Source organism: Mirounga angustirostris, unplaced genomic scaffold (assembly GCF_029215605.1).
Source record: "Mirounga angustirostris isolate CCGP_5_RB_7025 unplaced genomic scaffold, mMirAng1.0.hap1 SCAF_6, whole genome shotgun sequence".
Taxonomy (NCBI): domain Eukaryota; kingdom Metazoa; phylum Chordata; class Mammalia; order Carnivora; family Phocidae; genus Mirounga; species Mirounga angustirostris.
The window spans coordinates 58,226,250-58,242,979 of record NW_026991714.1 but is presented as its reverse complement, the minus strand read 5'-3'; the positions used below and the strand labels follow the sequence as shown (position 1 = coordinate 58,242,979).

The 16,730-nt window shown below is 37.2% G+C and overlaps 1 protein-coding gene across 8 annotated transcripts in view; it reads left to right on the top strand.

Annotated features, from left to right (window-relative positions):
* The window catches only part of DCAF6 (DDB1 and CUL4 associated factor 6), a 135,878-nt gene that overhangs the window by 1,369 nt on the left and 117,779 nt on the right, over positions 1-16,730 (top strand). The gene's annotated exons all lie outside the window — the stretch shown is intronic.

Below are 16,730 nucleotides of genomic sequence, written 5' to 3'. Positions count from 1 at the left end.
TCTCCTTATACCTAACGGTTCTGGTTTGTAAATTATTTGGGAGAACTGAGCAAGCATTTTTTTCTTATTCTTGTTTTTTAGTGTCTCAAGTGACATATGAATACATTCTCGTTGTACAGACTTAATAAAAATGAAGCAGAAATCCCTGTGATTCCCTCCCATTCCAGTTTCATACACACACTCTTAGGGGTAACACTGTTATCTGTTTCCTGAATATTTCTCCAGACCTTTTTCTTTGCATTTTTACAAGCACATATATACATATAGAAATGCTATAGTTTGTGTGTGTGTGTGTGTGTGTGTGTAACCTGCATATATGGTGTCCTATTGTAAACATTGTTTTGCAACTTGCTTTTTCTATATTAGGTCTTGGAGATCTCTCCAGGCAGTAAAAATAGACCTATTCAGTCTTTTAAACTATTGCATAGTATTTAACTGTACGAAGATACTGTAGGTGACTCAAACCTTTCCTCTGTAAATGGACCTTGGCTGTTACTGAAGCATTGCTGTGAACATCCTTGTACATGCTTGTGTACTTGTTCCAGGTTAGGGTGGTAATTAATTGTTTTAAGATTAAACATCAGTAGAGAGTGATTTTTTTAAGCCATTAACCTAAAAAGATGTGCAGTATTTCTTTTAATATTTGTTGAAAAAAAATTTAATTTTAGCTTGATAAAACAAACTTCAATACTGTGTTCTACATGAGTAAATTTGTTTAGTCCTGTATTAGTTGGACTGTTTAAGTACTGATGTATATAGTTTTAAATATTAATGTTTTTTTCTGGCTCATTTAGTTCAGCTGTATCTATGACAGTTAAAATATGAACCTACACATTTCCTTTTTTCCCTTCCTCCTTTAACTCCCTAATGGGAATGGAGTTTGCATTTGGTAGAGGGAAATTGAAGAGCAGGAGTCCATTGACTTCTGTAGGAAGTCCGAATTACAGGTTTTCAAATACGCACGGCAGTTTTTTATCTTAATGTTTTAAATGTGTTAATATGTACTTTATAATTAGCATATTCTTGAAACAGCATCCTTTAAAAGTGGTTTTCTAAATATTTGAAAATAGCTTGTGAAATAATTTCTTGGCCTTAGTAGACCTTCTTTACACCATTACTTTTTTTTTTTTTAAAGATTTTATTTATTTATTTGACAGAGACACAACGAGAGAGGGAACACAAGCAGGGGGAGTGGGAGAGGGAGAAGCAGGCTCCCCGCAGAGCAGGGAGCCCGATGCGGGACTCGATCTCAGGACCCTGGGATCATGACCTGAGCTGAAGGTAGTCGCTTAACCAACTGAGCCACCCAGGCACCCCTACACCATTACTTTATCTAACTCTTCCACACCCCTGTGCTAATCTTGGTTTAGCATTCAGGAACTAGTAAATTCCACATTAGTAGTGCCTGAATTAATGAGTTTTTAAAAAATAATATTTTGAAGTACTCCTACAAAGCCTTTTAAAAAGCTTAAAGAGTTTTAGAAAGTAGATTCCTTTTTTATTTTGAGACTTCAAACATTTTTATTGTTTACAGTACTGTAGGTTATTTTTCTAATTTATTTCCATTATTTGTATTTTTAATAATGAGTTACTGCTAAATAAATAATTCACAGATAGAATTGACAGGTTTTTCTTGTAACATTTACATTTCAAATTATTTCACTATAGCATGTGTCTTTCCAATAGTAGTATTCAAGCTTTGTAGGTGTTTAAATTCGATTAATTACTATTTTCCTCATATTAAAACTGGAGTTCATAAAACATCTTTTTATATTGTGGGAATGAAGATAAATAATTTGTCATATATTTTTTTTAATTTGTATTTATTTGACAGAAGAGAGAGAGTGCAAGTAAGCATGAGCAGGGGTGAAGGGGAGCAGAGGGAGAAGCAGACTCCCCAGTGAGCAGGGAGCCCGATGTGGGGCTCCATCCCAGGACCCTGGGATCATGACCTGAGCCAAAGGCAGCCGCTTAACCAACTGAGCCACCCAGGCACTCCTGTTACATGTTATTTAGAAGAAAAAGATATATATGTTTACTTAAAACCTCCAAATTCACAAGATTCACCTGAAACAACAGACTGTTGTTTGGTTTACCATTATTATTAAAGATTATTATTATATATTATAATTATTATATATTATTATAATCTTTATGGGCCTGATCTAAATTTCATTGTAGTATTTATGTTTTTAAAGAGTACTTACCAAATCCAGAGTCAGAAACACCTGTAGATTTAAATGTTTCAGTTTCTTAAGATATTGTATAGCTATAGAGTAATGCTTTTGGAATTAAGTGATTATTATAGTAACTTATTGCTCACATATTATTTATACACACACAGCTTTATAAACACTGCTTATAAAAGACACTGGTTTCTGTACATTTCCTCTTCTATTCATATTCCCCTCATTTTAAAGACTTGCCTATAACCTGAATTTATACTTTCTAACCCTTCTACATTAAAAGACAGTAACTGACAAGAGAGTAAAGGAACTTTTCTAGGGAGTTGTTTGCCATAATGTATAGTATGTTTAATATAAAATGCTTAAGCTATGATTAGGCAGTGTCCTGGTCAGCTTGGGCTGCTGTGACTAAGATAGCATAAACTGGGTAGCTTATAAACAATAGACATTTATTTCTCACAGTTTTAGAGGCTGGAAGGCTGAGAGTAGGGTGCTCACATCAGGATCTTGGTCTTGTGAGGAGGGCCTGCTTCCTGGCACTCTCTGTGGTCTTATAAGGGCACTAATCCTAACCTAATTACCTCTCAAAGATCCCACCTCCTAGTACTATCACCTTGGGGGTTAGGATTTCAACATAGGAATTTTTTTTTTAAAGATTTTATTTATTCATCTGAGACACAGAGATACAGAGAGAGAATGAGCATGAGCAGGGGAAGAGGCAGACGGAGATGAGAAGCAGGCTCCCCGCTGAGCCAGGAGCCCGATGTGGGGCTTGATCCCAGGACCCTGAGATCATGACCTGACCTGAAGGCAGACACTTAACCATCTGAGCCACCCAGGTGCCCCTCAACATAGGAATTTTTTTTTTTTTTTTTTTTTTTAAGATTTTATCCATCCATTCATGAGAGACAGAGAGAGAGAGAGAGGCAGAGGGAGAAGCAGGCTCCCAAGGAGCAGGGAGCCCGATGCGGGACTCGATCCCAGGACGCTGGGACCATGACCTGAGCCGAAGGCAGACGCCCAACCATATGAGCCACCCAGGCGCCCAACATAGGAATTTTTGAAGGGATACAACCATTCATGCTATAGCAGGCAGCCAATGATACCTTTATGCTGGAGTTAGGAAGTCTATGTCATTTGAATGTCATTGGAGTCAGTATGTATTGAAATGGATAATTCTGCATTTGGATGAATTTTTTTTAAGATTTTATTTATTTATTTTAGGAGAGCGTGCACAGGGGTAGGCGAAGAGAGAGGGAGAGAAGCTCAAGCAGACTCTCTGATGAGCACGGAGCCCAGTGCAGGGCTCGATCCCTTGACCCTGACATTATGACCTGAACTGAAATCAAGAGTTTTATGTTTAACTGGCTGAGTCATCCAGGCGCCCCTACATTTAGATTATTCTTTAGCATATCCTGAATACATGTACTTTACCTACTTCTTCATAATGTGTTGCCAAGTTACAATATATTATATGAGAGTCTGTAAATTCTGGTTTATGCTTCCTTGTTAGCTAGTGGGGAAAAGTTAGTGGAATATTTGTATTTTGTTTCTTTAGTTGTGAAATCTCAATGGAAGTTGAAAGATGTCTGATTTTTTTGACAATGACTGTCAAATTTGACAAATGCTTTTAATAGCATAAGCTGATAATTCCTGAAGATAAGACCACCAAAGGCATATCAATCATAGCAATTGCAGACAGTGAAATAGTTCTACTGTGGATTTCATTCCTCCCTGGTATAGGATGAAAATGTTTAGAAGGGATAGGAGCTGAGGTAATGTAGAATTTATATTACAGATTTGTTTTAGGTCAGTATTTCTAAAATGTTTGACCATGATCCACAGTAAAAATACATTTATATGGCAACTTGTGATACACAAATACAACTAAAAGATTCTCCAGGTGGTGGTTAGCCTTACTATTTTCTGTTCTGTATCATGTTAAAAATGGTGTTGTTGACCTAGTAGATAATGCGTCTTGGCTTGAGGTTTGCAAAACTATACTAGATGGTTTGTATTTTTAATAATTATAATGGAATGTTATTAACTTCAACAGTTAATAGGGTGGGTGGGTTTCCCAAGTACTTGCAATAGATTAAACAAATTTAAAACACTGCTATAAAGAAAATATAAATAATGAAACCTTGTTAATCCTTGGGAAAAAATACCTAGAGTAGGACCCTTTTAAATTCTTATTTCTTGGGTAATATGTGCAATGGGATTGCCAAGTTGTATAAGTGTATTTAACTTTATAAGAAATTGCCAAACTGTTTTCCAAAATAGTTGTACCATACTGCATTCCCACTGCACTTGGCATTGTGAGTCTTCCTAATTTTAGCCTTTCTCAGTATGCAGGTATAATAATATCATTACCATTTTAATTTGCATTTGATTTATTCCTAATGATTAATGATGTTGAATATCTTTTCATGGCTTATTTGCCATCTGTATATTTTGGTTAAATGTTCAGATTTACCTACTTAATATTGTAAGAATTCTTTTATATGTTCTTTTTTTGTTTTGTTTTTTTAAAGATTTTATTTATTTATTTGACAGAGAGAGGCACAGCGAGAGAGGGAACACAAGCAGGGGGAGTGGGAGAGGGAGAAGCAGGCTTCCCGCCAAGCAGAGAGCCCGATGCAGGGCTCGATCCCAGGACCCTGGGATCATGACGTGAGCTGAAGGCAGACGCTTAACGACTGAGCCACCCAGGCGTCCCTCTTTTATATGTTCTTGGTACAAGTCCTTAATCAAAAATATTTTGCAAATATTTTTCTCCTAGTTGGTCTTGCTTTTCTTTTTCTTAACGGCATCTTTTATAGTTCATGTTATGTGTTCTATTTAGGAATCTACCTAATCCAAGGTCACAAAGATTTATACTGTGTTTTTTTTTTCCTAGAAGTTTTCTATTTTTAATTCTTACATTTAGGTCTGTGAACAATTTTGAGTTAATTTTTATATATGCTGTGAGGTAAGGGTCATTTCTTAGCATATGAATGTGCAGTTGTTCCAGCATCATCTGTGAAAAAACTGTCTTTTCCTCTTTGTTGAAAATTAATTGGCCATATATGTAAATTAATGACTCTATCATGTTCCATTGTAGGATGTATATTGATTAATGTCTCTACCATGTTCCATTGTCCGTCTTTGTGCCAGTACTTCATGTCTTTATAGTGAATATTGAAATCAGCTTGCATTATTTTGAACTTAGTTCTTTTTGTTCAAAATTATTTTGGCTATTCTGGGTTCTTTTCATTCCCATATAATTTTTTTTTTTTTAAAGATTTTTATTTATTTATTTGAGACAGAGAGAATGAGAGAGAGAGAGCACATGAGAGGGGGGAGGGTCAGAGGGAGAAGCAGGCTCCCTGCCGAGCAGGGAGCCCGATGCGGGACTCGATCCAGGGACTCCAGGATCATGACCTGAGCCGAAAGCAGTCGCTTAACCAACTGAGCCACCCAGGCGCCCAATTTTTTTTTTTTTTAAATAAACTCTACCCCCATCATGGGGCTTGAGCTCATGACCCAAAGATAAGGAAAGAGTCACATGTTCTACCAACTAAGCCAGCCAGGCGCCTCTAATTCCCATATAAATTTTAGAATCAGTTTGTCAATTTCTGCAAAAAAGACTATTGGTTTTGATTGGTATTATGTTCAATCTGTGATATTTCAGAGAATTGTAGTCTTTACAGTATTGAATGTTCAGTCAATGATGGTCATTTTTGTCTCCAATTTGGGTATTCTTTCATTTCTCAGTAATGTTTTCTGTTTTTCAGTGTACGATCTTATACATATTTTGTTATATTTATTCTTGTAACGATGTTTTAAATACTATTTTAGATGGTATTGTTTTTAATTGCAGTATCCAGTTGTTCATTATGGGTATATTGAAATACAGTGGATTTTTTTTTAATTGGCTTTACATCCTGCAACTTTACTAAACCTGCTCATTTCTCCTCCTCCTCTTCCTCTTCCCTCTTTCCTCCTCCTCTTCCTCCTCTTCTTTTTTTTGAAGTAATCTGTACCCTTAACATGAAGCTTGAACTCATAACCCTGAGATCAGAAGTTGCATGCTCTACCAACTGAGCCAGCCACGCACCCCAATTACTTCTTATACTTTTTTTTTTTTTTTTGCAGATTTAGGGGATTTTTATGTAGATAATATCACTGCATATTAAAATAGTCTTGCTTCTTCCTTTTTCACCTGTATTCTATTTTTTTCTTCTTTTTTCCTTTTTCTTGCTTAATTGCACTGTCCCGGGTTGCCCCAGAATCTTGAATGGAAGTACTGGGAGTGGGCATCCTTGCCTCATTCCTCATCTTGGAAAACATTTCAGTTTTTCACTATTAAATATCTTGTTAACCATGTGTTTTTTTGTAGACACTCTTCGAAGAAATTTCCTTCTTTTCTTAGATTGCTGAGAATGTTTGTCGTGACTATCTGTTGAATTTTGTCAGGGTTTTTTCCTGCATCTATTAAGTTGATTATATGATTTCTCTTTCATTGATTCTGTTAATTTGGTATATTAGCATGTTGAATGACTTTTTAATATTGAACCAAAATTCAATTCCAGGGCTAATACTACTTGGTTATGATAAATTATCCTTTATATATTATTGGCTTGAGTTTTGGTAGGAACTTTGTGTCTATTTTCGTAAAAGGTATTAGCTTATAATTTTCTTAAAACTTACGAGTTTATAATTATAGCTTATAGTTCTGTTTTTGCCTGTTTTGATGTCAGGATAATGCTGTCCTCATAAATGAGTTGGATGTGTTCTCTTTTTCTAGAGAGGTTGTATAGAATTGAAATTACGTTTTCTTTAAATATTTGATACATTTCATCATTAAAGACGTCAGAGCTTGGAGTTTCTCTGTGGGAAGGTTTTTGTTTTTTAACTTGGTACTTTATTTAATTTTTTATTTTGAGATCATTGTAGACTCCTAATGCAGTTGTAAGAAATAATTTGGAGAGATCCCATATACCCTTCAACCAATATTGACAATGGTCATACAACTTTATACAACTATGTTACAATATCACAACCGGGAAGTTGACATAGATAAATCCATGAACCTTATTCAGATTTTTCCAGTTATTTTTGTTCTTATTTTATGTGTGTGTGTGTGTGTATTCCATGCCTTTTTAACATTAATTTTAATTAATTTTAATAGATTAACATGAGTACCATCACAACTAAGGTAGGGAATGGTTCCGTCACAATGATCCTTTGTGATACCCTTTTATAGCCACAGCTATTCTTTTCTTCCTGTTCCTAACCCCTGGCAATTATTAATCTGCTTTCCATCTCTATAATTTTGTCATTTCAAGAATGTTACATAAATAACATGTATGTTAACATTATAAATAATAGCATGTAACCTTTTTGAGATTGGCTTTTTTTCACTCAGCATATTTCCCTTAATGTTCATCCACGTTGTTGTGTGTATTAATAGTTTATTCCTTTTTATTGTTGATTAGTATTTCATGATGTGGATATATGGTTATTTAACCATTCACCTGTTGACAGATACTTGGATTTTTTTCCGTTTTTGACTGTTAAGTATAAAGCTGTTATGAACATTCAGTTTTGTATGAACATAAGTTTTCATCTTCTTGGGAGAAATGTCTAAGAACTGCAATTACTGGGCTGAATGGTAAGCATATTGTTTAATTTCGTAAGAAATGGCATACTCTTTTTCAGGTACAGCTATACTATTTTACGTTCCCATCAGCCATGTATGAGTAATCCAGTTTCTGTACATCATCTCTAGTATATAGTGATAATTCATGGTTTTAGTTTACATTTCTCTAATAGCTAATGTTGAGCATCTTTTTATGTACTTATTTGCCATCTTTATGTTTTCAGTGAACTGTCTTTTCATAGTTTTTTGCTCATTTTCTGTTTGGATTATTACTGTTTTTTTACTGTTGAGTTTTGAGCCTTATTCATATAATTTAGGTACTAGTTCTTTGTCAGATGTGCAGTTTGCATGTATTTTCTCCCAGTCTGTAGCTTGTTTTTTCATTCTCTTCATAGGGTCTTTTGCAGAATAAAGGTTGTTAACTTCAGTGAAGTCCAGTTTATCAATTTTTCCTTTTATGGATTATGCTTTTGGTATCATGTCTGAGAACTCTTAACCTATCCTTAGGTCCTAAAGATTGTCTCCTAGGTTTTTTCCCTAAAATTTTATTTAAGTCCAGGGTCCATTTTGTGTTAATTTTTGTATGATGTGTATGGTTTAGCTTGAAGTTCACTTTTGTCTGTGGATGTCCACTTGCTCTAGCACCATTTGTTGAAAATGAAAAGGCTGTATTTTCTCCACTGAATTGCTTTTGCACCTTTATTAAAAATCAGTTGGGCTTTCTTGTGTGGATCTAATTCTGTGTTCTCTATTCTCTTTCACTGATCTGTGTGTCTATCCCTCTGTAAATACCATGCTGTCTTGCTTATTGGGCTATATAGTAAGTTTTAACATCAGGTTGAGTGATTTTTCCTCCCCTTTGTCTTTTTCAAAATTGTCTTAGCTATTCTATGTCTTGTGCCTTTCCATAGAAATTGTAGGATACACTTGTCCATATCCCCAAATTACCTTGCTGAGATTTTGATAAGAATTGCATTGGATTTATATATCAGTTAGGGAAGAACTGACATCTTTTATTGTGTTAAGTCTTCTGATCCATAAACATGATACACTCTATTTGTTTAGGTTGTTGGTATCTTTCATCAGCATTTTGTAATGATCAGATACAGATCTTCAACATGCTATATTTATTTTTTTATATTTATGTTTAAATATTTAATTTTCTTTGGAGCAATTACAAATGGTTGTTTTTTTTTTTTTAAGGCGGGGGGAGGGACAAAGAGAGAGGGAGAGAGAATCTTAAGCAGGCTCCATGCCCAGTGTGGAGCCTGACGTGGGGCTCAATCTCACAACCTTGAGATCATTACCTGAGTCAAAATCAAGAGTTGAATGCTTAACCAACTGAGACACCCAGGTGCCTCACAAATGGTCTTGTGTTTTAAGTTCGACTTCCACACGTTTGTTGTTAGTATATAAAAATGCAATTTTGTGTATGTTCTGATCTTGTATCCTGTGACCTTGCTGAACTCACTTATAGTTGTAGGAGGGTTTTTTTGGTATATTCTTGGGGATTTTTATATGGAAAATCATGTCATCTTCCAACAGAGACTGTTTTATTTCTTCCTTTCCAATCTGTAGGTCTTGTCTTTTTTTTTTCCTTGCATTATCACATTGGCTAAGACTTCCAGTACAAGCATATCTTGTTTTATTGTGTTTCATTTTACTGCACTTTGCAGATACTGCATTTTTTACAACTTGAAAGTTTGTGGCAACCCTGTGTCAAACACTGGTTTTCTAATAGCATTTGCTCACTTTATGTCTCTATGTCACATTTTGGTAATTCTCATATTTCAAACTTTTTCATTATTATAATTATTATGGTGATCTGCAATCAGTGATCTTTGATATTACTGTTGTCATTGTTTTGGGGCCCCACAAACTGTGCCCATATAAAACAATGAACTTAATTGATAAATGTTGTGTGTGTTCTGTCTGCTCCACTGACCACCTATTCCCCATCTCTTCCCTCTTTTGGGGTTTACCTATTCCCTGAGACGCAGCAATGTTGAAGTCAGGCCAATTAATAACTCTACCATGTTCCTTTCAAGTGAAAGAAAGAATCATAAATCTCTCACTTTAAATTAAAAGCTAGAAATGATTAAGCTTAGTGAGGAAGGCATGTGGAAAACTGAGATAGGCTGAAAGGTGGCTTCTTGTGCCAAGTTGTGAATGCAAAAGAAAAGTTCTTGAAGGAAATTAAAAGTGCTACTCCAGTGAACACGTGACTGATAAGAAAGTGAAACAGCCTCATTGCTGATATGGAGAAAGTTTTAGTAGTTTGGACAGAAATTCAAGCTAGCCACAACATTCCCTTAAGCCAAAGCCTAATCTAGAGCAAGGCCCTAACTCTCTTCAACTGTATGAAGGCTGAGGGAGGTGACACCTGAAAAAGAAAAGTCTGAAGGTAGCAGAGATTCATTCATGAGGTTTAAGGAAAGACACCATCTCCATAATGTACAAGTGCAGGTGATACTGCAAGTGCTGATGTAGAAACTGGAGCATGTTATCCAGAAGTTCTAGCAAGTTAATTAATGAAGGTGGCTACAGTAAATAACAGATTTTCAGTGTAGGTGAAAGAGCATTCTCTTGAATAGTCTTCTATAAGAAGATGCCATCCAGGACTTTCATAGTTAAAGAGAAGTCAATACCTGGTGGCCTTAAGGCTTCAAAGGACAGGCTGACTCCTTTGTTAGGGACTAATGCAGCTGGTGACTTTAAATTGAAGCCAGTGCTCATTTACCATTTTGAAGATCCTAGGACCTGGGGCACCTCGGTGGCTCAGTCGGTTAAGCGTCCACCTTTGGCTCATGTCATGATCCCAGGGTCCTGGGATCAAGCCCGGCATTGGGCTCCCTGCTCAGCGGGGAGTCTGCTTCTCCCTCTGCCCCTCCCCCTGCCTGTGCTCTCTCTCTCTCTCTCTCTCTCTTTCTCTCTCTGTCAAATAAATAATTAAAATCTTTTAAAAAAAGATTGTTAAAAAAAAAAGTCTTAGGGCCCTAAGAATTATGTTAAGTCTACTCTGTCTGTGCTGTATAAATGGAATAGTAAAGCCTGGATGATAGCACATCTGTTTACAACATGGTTTACCGAATGTTTTAAGCCCACTGTTGAGACCTATTGCTCAGGAAAAAAAGGTTCCTTTCAAAATATTTCTGCTCATTGACAGTGTACCTGGTCATCCAAGAGCTCTGATGGAGATTTACATCAAGATTAGTGTTGTTTTCATGCCTGCTAACACAACATCCATTCTACAGTCCCTAGACCAAGGATTCATTTTAACTTTCATGTTTTATTATTGGAAAGTTAAATTTTCTAAGGCCATAGCTGTCATAGATTGAGCCCATTCATAAACTCTCAACAAACTAGGAATAGAAAGAAACTTTCTCAATCTGAAAAAAGTGCCTATAAAAGAACCTACTTTTCCCTGGTATATTTAATGGTGAAAAACTGAACACTTTCCAGTTAAAATCAGGAATCATATAAGGACGCCCAGTCTCACCACTATCATTAAACATAGTGCAGTCATATATCAGAGATATGGCAGGTTTGGTTCCACACCACCACAATAAAGCACACATCACAATAAAGTGCGCCAAATGAATTTTTCCATTTCCCAGTGCACAGAAAAGTTATGTTTACATCATACTGTGGTCTGTTGAGTGTGCAAAGCATTATGTCTAAAAATACAATGTACATACCTAACCTAATTAAAAAATACTTTGCTAAAAAATGCTAACCATTATCTGTGCTTTCAGAAGTCCTAATCTTTTTGCTTGTGGAGGGTCTTGCCTCAATGTTGATAGCTGCTGACTAACCAGGGTGGTGGTTGCTGAATATTGGGGTGGCTGTGGCAACTTCTTAAAATAAGACAACAATGAAGGTTGCCTATCAATTGGCTCTTCCTTTCATAATAGCATGTGATGCTATTTTGTTACAGCATTTTACCCACAAGGAATCATTTTTCAAAATTGTAGTCAGTCCTTTCAAACCCTGCCACTGCTTTATCAACTAAGCTTATGTAATATCCTAAATCCTTTGGGAGTAGGAAGGACAAACTTGAACCCATGAAGAGATAGGATCTGTGTTCTCACTGTCTCCAAACTTATTGATGTTCTACAGGGATGTTTATGGGGTGTTCTGTAGGGGAAGTTAGCACCTTTTGTCATAGAGCAAAACACACAATATCCTCCGTATATTAAGAAGCAAAAGGAGGATTCACGGGAAGGTGGGACACTCCTAGGCCTAGTTGCTGCTCATTCCAAGGTGAGCCAGGAGCCAGCAGGTATGTAACACTTGTATAAGCTTTGCTCCAGCTTCTGAGGGTAAAAGTCAATATGGCTGTTGCTTTACTTCTACCCACCAGTCTTAGGCAAAAATGACTGGTGATTCATCTTAAGAAGAAATACACAGGGAAGGAATTCTGGGAACTTGGTTCAATGTGAGTTGACACATTTCAATGCCACCACACTTAATGTTAATTATTTATCAGATGGGAGGGTGTTTCCTGCCTTTCCCTCAAGGATAGGAATGTATGCTTTTATCCCGTTCTCAGGGCAGTTGCCTTTGCCTGAAATGAGGGTGAGAGTTTCCTGCCTGTCTCAGAGGTAGTAGGCATTTGCCGAGGCCATTTCTAGCTGGGGTTTCCCCAGTAGCTTAAGGCTTTTGTTTTCCCTGAGAGGACCTGAAAGGTGAGTGGAATGTCATTCCTGTGTCCTACCAAACAGGGACTCTTTCTTGTCTCCTGCTCTATTTTCAGTGTTGTGAGTTCTCGGTGTAAGCTAATGGAAAAGAGCTGGTTGCTCGATGAGGATTCTGCCTGTGTCTAGAATCTCAGAGATTCTCAACCATCTCGCTAGCCCACAATTGGTCTTTAAGCATTTGTTTGAATTTCACTGTTTTCTTCTTACACAGTTTGATGGCAGTCCTCTTTGTCCTGTGCTCTGTCAAAGATGAAACAGTTCTGTGTTCTGTCTCACCTCAAAGGTAGTTTTGTCACCCTTTGATTTTCAGTGCTCCGGATTAGGTGGTAAGATGCCATGGGAGCCAAAGAGGAAGATTATTTCAAGGAGATAGCAGTCAGCTATGCAGATAATACTATGAGGTCATGAAAAATGTGTCTTGAAAGGGCCCACTGGTTTACCGATAACCTGTGATTTCTAAGAACGAAATCATTGGAGAGGAGGGGGCTACAGGGGTCGTGCAGGGGAAAGACCTGACAGTGAGGTAAGGAAGGCAGCGTGTGGAGATGCCTGGGAAGTTTGGCATTAAAGACTAAGTAGCTCAAAGGGACAATAGAATGAAGTAAAGTGAAAATTTTTTGTTAAAGTGCTTTTCCATCTCTTCTCAATATCACCAGCCTTATTCTTTTCCCTTAATCAGCTGAACTTACCTCAAATCCTAAATGAGGTCATTTTAAAAAAATCATTTCCGCTCTTTTCAGGCAGTATTATAGAACAATCCCGCCTGTACATAGGGAGAGAACTAATTTTAAGTGTATAGTGTATCAGGCACATTTATAACTTTTGAGTATGCTGATTAATTTACTCCTGACAATACATCTGTTCCCATCAATTGTAAAACTTACACAAATGGAAACTAAGGCTTTGAGAAGTTAAATTTTGCTCAGCTTATGCATAGTATGTTCCAAGTTAGGCATTTAAACCTGGTCTAACACTTCTCAGATCATGCATCTCTGTCTAATAAAGGAGATAGGTATGTGAACAAGTTCCAAAGCCATTTAGTAAGTTATACAGCCATTACAAATGAGCAATAGCTCTATATTGTCCTTGAAAGATGTTCACCCTGTGTTACTGAGGGAAAACATTATAGAACAGAGTGAATACTATGATCCCATTCACTTATTCACTGATTCAGCAAATGTGTATCAAATGCTTACTTTGTCCTAGGCACTGTTCTAAGCACTTAGGATACTTGGGTGAACAAAACAGTGTTTCTCTTTTTATTGAGTTTATAATCTATTAAGATAGAATAGAATGTGAAAGCAGTGATAGAATTATGAGAGACAGCGAGGGCTGCAAGAAAGACTTGAGTAGGAAAGCACAGGGATAGGTAAATTCATCCATAACAAGTGTGTAATTGTTGGGAGGCAGTTCTCCATGTGTCTTGCATTTATACATATTTGTGAGCGGAGGCATTGGCTACTTTGTTCTGGACTATCTTTTCAGTGATTTATATATAGGGAACAACTTTGGAAGTTACAGTATCTCCCTCTGAAGCAGAGGGCAGATTTATTTATTACCCAATATAATAAAGATAATGTCACTCTTTGGGACACAGGTCAGGCGGGTTTACTTGATACTTTATAAAACTTGGGTTCCCTCAGTTGAGGGTTCTCCAGCTGTGATTCAAACCCAATGCAAGTACAGTATTCACCCAGGGGGCTCCCCATTGCCCTGTGGGAATTGGGGGACAGGGAACCAATGTGACCCTGAAGCTTACACTGCTTGAGTAGAAAAATCTTTTGTCTCTAACTTAGGAGTCTTGTGTCTTCTGTCGGCATTCATGAGATGGTGGCAAATAATTAGCTTACAAGTAATCTAGACTTCACAGTTCTTGATAACAGATACGACTTTATTTTTATTTTCACTTGAGGGGGCTTAGTTTTTTTAATCTTACAATTCTTTTTTCTTTTGTTTTTGTTGTTTTGTTTTTTTAATTTAAATTCAATTAGTTGGGCGCCTGGGTGGCTCAGATGGTTAAGCGTCTGCCTTTGGCTCAGGTCACGATCTCAGGGTCCTGAGATCGAGTCCCGCATCGGGTTCCCTGCTCAGTGCAGAGCCTGCTTCTCCCTCTCCCTCTGCCACTCCCTCTGCTTGTGCTCTTCTGTCTATCTCTCTGTCAAATAAATAAATAAAAATCTTTAAATTCAATTAGTTAACATTATAGTGTATTATTGGTTTCAGAGGTACAGGCCTGTGGTTCTTCAGTCTTATATAATACCCAGTGCTCATTACATCACATGCCCTCCTTAATGTCCATCACCCAGTTACCCCATCCCCCTACCCCACGCCCCTCCAGCAACCCTCAGTTTGTTTCCTATACTTAAGAGTCTCTTATAGTTTGTCCCTTCTCTGGTTTCGTCTTTGTTTTATTTTTCCCTCTCTTCCCCTATGATCCTCTGTTTTGTTTCTTAAATTCCACATATGAGTGAGATCATATGATAATTGTCTTTCTCTGATTGACTTATTTCGCTTAGCATAACACCCTCTAGTTCTCTCCGTGTCGTTGCAAATGGCAAGATTTCATTTTTTTGATGGCTGCGTAATATTCCATTGTATATATATATCACATCTTCTTTATCCATTTGTCTGTCGATGGACATCTGCGCTTTTTCCATAGTTTGGCAATTGTGGACATTGCTGCTATAAACATTGGGGTGCAGGTGCCCCTTCTGTATTTTTGGTGTAAACTACCAAGTAGTGCAATTGCTGGGTCATAGAGTAGCTCTATTTTCAACTTTTTGAGGAACCTCCATACTGTTTTCCAGAATGGCTGCACGAGCTTGCATTCTCCCACCAGCAGTGTAAGACGGTCTCCCTTTCCTTGCATCCTCGCCAACATCTGTCGTTCCCCGGCTTGTTAATTTTAGCCATTCTGACTGGTGTGAGGTGGTATCTCATTGTGGTTTTGATTTGTATTTCCCTGATACCAAGTGATGTATGTGTCTGTTGGCCATTTGGATGTCTTCTTTGGAGAAATGTCTGTTCCTGTCTTCTGCCCATTTCTTGATTGGATTATTTGTTCTTTGGGTGTTGAGATTGAGAAGTTCTTTTTTTTTTTTTTTTTTAAGATTTTATTTATTTATTTGAGACAGAGAGAATGAGAGACAGAGAGCATGAGAGGGAGGAGGGTCAGAGGGAGAAGCAGACTTCCTGCCGAGCAGGGAGCCTGATGCGGGACTCGATCCAGGGACTCCAGGATCATGACCTGAGCCGAAAGCAGTCGCTTAACCAACTGAGCCACCCAGGCGCCCTGAGATTGAGAAGTTCTTTATAGATTTTGGATACTAGCCCTTTATCTGATATGTCATTTGCAAATATCTTCTCCCATTCTGTTGGTTGTCTTCTGGTTTTGTTGACTGTTTCCTTTGCTGTGCAAAAGCTTTTTATTTTGATAAAGTCCCAATAGTTCATTTTTGTCTTTGTTTCCCTTGCCTTTGGAGACATGTCTAGCAAGTAGTTGCTGCGGCTGAGGTCACAGAGGTTGCTGCCTGTGTTCTCTAGGATTTTGATGGATTCTTGTCTCACATTTAGGTCTTTCATCCATTTTGAGTTTATTTTTATGTATGGTGTAAGAAAATGGTCAGTTTCATCCTTCTATATGTGGCTGTCCCAATTTTCCCAACACCATTTGTTGAAGAGCCTGCCTTTTTTCCATTGGATATTCTTCCCTGCTTTGTTGAAGATTATTTGACCGTTGTAAACTTATGGTTCTTAATGGCGTCTGTCAGCTCCTATTTTTTGGTAGTGCATTTAATTACTAAAAGGGTAGAGGAGGTTTACACTAGTTTATTCTGAAAACACATTTAATGGTGTGTATGGACAATACAGTCATTTTGATCTCCAGAGTCACACACAGAAATATTCAGGAGCTGTTATGTAACTGTCATGTCTCAGTGCATGTTTTTATGTGCAGATTTCATGTGTAAGAGTTCTTACTAGAAGAATTCACTTTGTCTTCTATTCTCATGTCCCACCACCATTTTCTCTAGACAGAGATGGCTAGAACCCTGTTTCAAACCTAGATTTTAAAAAATTTGGAAAGAAAATTTTTTGTGCTTCTTTTTTTTTAAAGAACTTCAGTGAATTTTAATTACTATCATGTTGTTAATTTGAATACTGTTTCTTAACTCTTAATTATAACTCAGTAGGATTGACAAG